Raw genomic sequence first — 5,438 nt, 5'->3', positions numbered from 1 at the left:
TTACATTTCAAATATTTTTGCCTTTCCCAGTTTCCTGTCCATAAGATCCCTCCCCGTCCCCCCACACTTCTTATATAATTCCCCTTACTGCCCTTTGAAATTCCCTTGAATTGGTAATAAAACCTAGGTTAGACCCAGGGCATCTCCTTCTATTGGTGCCCAGCAAGGCCATTCTCTGCTACATATGAAGTTGGGGCCATAGGTCTATCCATGTACTATATTTGAATATTCATATATTACAAGAAAACTCCGGTTCATTGGCATTGTTTTTTTTATTGGACTGAAAGCTCCTTCAGCTCCTGTAATCCTTCCTCAAAAATCTACCAACAAGAGATGTGCTTTCAGTTCACTTTTTTACTACTACAATTCACTTTTGTATTTGACATGTTCTAGCTGTGTCTCTCAGGAAAGACCTATATCCATATCTTCTGATCATGCAATTTTAAGTTTCATCAATATTATTTAGTTTTGGTGGCTGATATATATACATATATATATGTATATATATATCTGTATATCTATATCTACATCTGCATCTCCATCTCTCTCTCTCTCTCTCTCTCTCTCTCTCTATATATATATATATATATATATATATATATATATACCCATATACATATATATATGTATATATATATCTGTATATCTATATCTACATCTGCATCTCCATCTCTCTCTCTCTCTCTCTCTCTCTCTCTCTCTCTCTCTCTATATATATATATATATATATATATATATATACATATGTAACCTACAGATATGAAATTAGGTGGAATTTTAACATGGATTCTGGGGAATAATGTCAAGAAAGTAGAATCTAAAAAGGACAGTGCAAAATAGACTCTCTCTTGTTCTTATGAACCTAATGAAACTGAGGACCTCAAGCCATTCCTCACTCTTCCAAACCTCGTGAATCTTATGTTTGGCCTGAAGAAAGAATCATAGTCAAGTATCCACAACACTCTAGTCTTGCCACGGGAACACAGTAAGGTAGATAATGCAGGACTGGTATCAAATTGGACTAGAGAACCGAATTCTACAGTCCATGTTTTTTTTTTTTTTTTTTTTTTTTTTTTGCTTTACTTATGTCTGGTAATTTTGGGATAAAATTAGGATTTGTGAGTTTATCATTTCAAGTAGGTAAACAAAATGTACAATGTTATACTCATTCTAGAGCTGGGCCACATTTGTTTCCAAAATCATTGCAGAAAAAGGAATTGGAATACCGAATTTTTGAGTACACATTCAGAAATATTTATTAAGTCCCATATCGAGGAATGTACAGTAAGAAAGTGAAATACAATATTAATTCAATTGAAGGTCCGTAGTGAAAATACTGGCCTTTGGGAAGCAGAGAAAAGATACAAAATTGAACTGTATTTCACGAAATGTACCTGGGAATAACATTAATATCCAAAAGAATCCCATTCATTCTATGTTAAAAGACCTTTTCTACCCATTCCAAGCCCTTGACTAATTTTTTCTGTTCAGAGCATGTAATCTCATATAAAGCAAAGCGAAATCTATAGTTTTACAGAGATGGAGGATATAAAGGTTTCCACTGTGTCACAGGAGACATACCAGGAAAGGACACCCTAAAATATGGTCAATGTAAGGAAAGCTGTTCAGCACGTAGGCCATGGCAGTTCTCAGTGATATCATCATTAGGCCTTGCCTGAAAAATCTCTTGTAACCTGGAGAGATTTTTCTTCTGTGATGTCACAATTGTTGTCATGACTTCATCTGCATCTCAGGTATTCCTTCAGTACCTCTAGGGTTCAGTAATAGGCATCTAATTCAGAATAAACATCCATTTGGGAGTAAGAACAAAGAGGATGAAAAGATTAGAAATGGGTAGAAGGAAACTGCCATTCTGTCTTTGTCTAAAAAAGGGAAGTAATATGTGTGCTTGGGAAAACTCAGTGACTCCTTCGTAGGGGATGACTGGCATTGCTGAACAGATAGCCTTGATCTGAGCCATCCACATATGCAAATCAGGAGCTGGGACCCTCTCAGAAGCATCTGGACTTCTCTTTTCTTATGGTTCCTGTAAATCAGAGTTTTTATATAATCAATTTCTTCATTCAAAAGCTAGTTGTTGGGAAGGGCACAGTTGTTCTCCTCAGAGCTCATGGCTTTTACTCTTTTTGCCCTGAAGAAAAATGTCCAAAGAAACAAAGAAAAGACATGTATTGTGTCCTCAACTCAGTGTAAATGCCTCCATGCTTTGTATACCTGTAGAGCAATTTGTGTCTGACACTGATATCTGGAAGGGATATAGTTGAGACTTCATCATCTCAGTCTTTCCATTAGTATTACACTGAATACCATTTCCAGACAGTGACTGTTTGGATTTCTCTGTCAATAGGTTTGATTATCTGGCAGGTTTCTTTTCTTTCTTTCATTTTTTTTTAATTTTAATACAATTTTATTGCTTTTTTATTTGGATATTTCTACATTTGCATTTCAAATGTTATTTCCTTTCCCAGTTTCTTTTCCATAATTGCCCTATCTAAATCCGCTAACCTTATATAACCCACCTTACTGCCCCCTGACTTTCCCTTGAACTTGGAGTCAAACCCAGGCAGTACCAAGGACTTCTCCTTCAATTGGACTTCTCCTTCCATTGGTGACCAACAACGCTATCCTTTGCCACACATGCCGTTGGAGCCATAGTTCTATCCATGTATAGTCTTTGAATATTGGTTTAGTACCAGAAATCTCTGGTTCATTATCATTGTTGTTCTGATAGGGTTGAAAGCACCTTTAGCTCTTTTAATCCTTTCTCAAACTCTACCAAAAAGATGTCCGTTTTCAGTTCACTGGCAGCATAGACTCCTTAGCTTCATCAGTCTTATCTACATTTGGTTGCTGAGTGTGTGTGTGTGTCTGTGTGTGTGTGTGTGTGTGTGTGTCTGTGTGTGTGTATGTGTGTGTGTGTGTGTGTGTGTGTGTAGAGCTGAACAATGAATTCTCAACTGAGGAATATCCACATTCTTAGCCACTAGGTAGATGGAAATAAAAAAAAAATCCTGAGGTTCCACAGCACACCAATCAGAATGGCTAAGATATATTTGGTGCCTCATACAGCTAGGGTGTTTCGTTGATTTTTAACAAGGATTCTGTGAAACTAGGTCAAGAATTTAGAATCCACAAATGACTAAGCCAAAGAGACTCCATCCTATTCTTATGAACCTATTGAAGTAGAAGATTCACTGGACCTCAAGCCCCTCATCCCTCAGCCCATGACATGAACCTTATTTTTGGACTGCAGAAAGAATCATGGTAAAGCATCCAAAACCCTCAAGTCTGGCCCTTGAAACACAGGAAGATAGATATTAGAGAACTGCTATCTAATGCGACTACAGAAATGCATCATATAGTCTATGCTGTCGTTTCTTTTACTAATATCTGGTAATTTTTGGATAAAATAAGGATTTGGGAGTTTATCATTTAAGTAAATACAAGATATTCAGAACTATAGAGCTGGGCCCCTTTGTTTCAAAATCATAACAAAAAAATGGAATAGGATAATAGAACATTTGAGTACACATTCAGCAATATATATATTCCACTATCAAGGAATGTACAAAAAATTTTAATAAAATATTCACTAAACTAAAGGTCTGTAGGGAAAATACTGGCCTTTAGAAAAGAGAGATATCTGAGGAAATTGTACTATAAGCCAGAGGAATGGAACTAGGGATAAAATTATTATCCAGTAGAATCTCCTGCACTCCATATTCTTAGATCTTTGGGACACATGCCAAGGCCCTGACTGACTTTCTCCATCAGAGCATGTAACCACTAGTGATGCAGAGAGAATTCTGTAGCTTTAGAGAGATGGAGTACATAAAGGTTTCCACTGTGCCAAAGGAGACAGACCTAGAAAGGACACCCTTGAATCTGGTCAATGTAAGGAAAGCTGTTCAGTAGGTAGGCCCTGCCAGTTATCAGTGACATAATAAATAGGCACCACCTGAAAAATCTGTTGTAACTGGAGAGCCCTAACTTCTTCTGTGATGTAACAAGTATTGTCCTGACAGGAACAGCCTCTCAGATATTCCTTCAGTACCTCTCCAGTTTACTAATAGGCCACTTATTCAGAGTAAACAGCCATTTGGGAGGGAGTACAAACAGGATGAAGAGATCAGAGAAGAGAGGAAGGAAGCTTGCCTTCTGTCTTAGTATTAAAAAAATGAAGAAATAAGTGGTACTGGGAAAGTTCAGAGAGCCCTTGGTAGGGGTTGAGTGGTATCACTGAAGAGATAGACTTGATCTGAGCCTTACTCATATGGGAATCAAGAGCTGGAAGCTTCACTGAAGCATCTGGACTTCCCTGTTCTAATGGTTCCTGGATGTCAGAGGATTTATCTCATTCATTTCTTTATTGCAAAGCCAAGAGTTTGAGAGGGCACAGTTGTTTCTCTGAGAGCTATGGCCTTTATTATTTTTGTCCTAAGAAAAAGGTCCTAAAGAAGAAGGATGGACAAGTATTATGTCCACAGCTCAGAGGAAACTCCTCCAAGATTTGGATACCTATAGTGCAGTTTGTGTCTGACATTGATATCTGGGACAGAGAAGTTCTTCTAATTGAGACTTCCATCATCTTTGTCTTTCCACTAGTATTACTCTGAATACCACTATAGATTTCTGAGTGAATAACTGTGATTAGTTGGCAGTTTTCTTTATTTTTATATCTTTCTTTCTTATTTTTTATAAAATTTTAGTGTTTTTAAAGTGGATGAGTCTATATTTACATTTAAAATATTATTTCCTTTCTTAGTTTCCTGCCCATAAGATCACTACCTGTCACAATCCTTTCTTATCTAACCATACTTCTACCCCTTGACATTTCCTTGAACTGGGTGACAAACCAACGTAGGACCAAGGACTTCTCCTTCCATTGGTGCCAGCAAAGCCATCCTCTGCCAAATATACATTTGGAGCCATAGGTCTGTCCGTGTTCATTCTTTAAATATTGGTCTATTACCAGAAAGCTCTGTTTCATTGACATTGTTTTTCTTTTGGGGTTAACAGCACCTTCAACTCTTGTAATCCTTTCTCAAAACCTACCAACAAGAGGTCCGTTTTCCGTTCACTGGTTTGCCACTAACATTCACTTCTGTATTTGACATGCTCCAGCTCTCTCTCAGGCAAGACCTATATCCAGTTCCTGGTAGAATGCACTTAGCTTCCTAAATCTTATCTAGTTTTGGTGGCTGATCAAACTTTTGGTGGATCCTACTGTATGAAGTTAGGGGGAATTTTATCATAGATTCAATGCAACTGGGTCAAGAATGTAGAATCCACAAATGGAATTGGCAAATAGATTCCCTCCTGTTCTTATGAAACTATTGAAGTTGAGGTTTCCCTGGTCCTGAAGCCATTCTTATCACTTCCCATCCTTCTCTATCTTATGTTTGGCCTCAAGAAAG

Source organism: Rattus norvegicus, chromosome Y (genome assembly GCF_021556685.1).
Source record: "Rattus norvegicus strain SHRSP/BbbUtx chromosome Y, alternate assembly SHRSP_T2T, whole genome shotgun sequence".
Classification (NCBI taxonomy): Eukaryota; Metazoa; Chordata; class Mammalia; order Rodentia; family Muridae; genus Rattus; species Rattus norvegicus.
The sequence above is the reverse complement of the archived record's forward strand: the minus strand, read 5'-3'. Positions refer to the sequence as shown.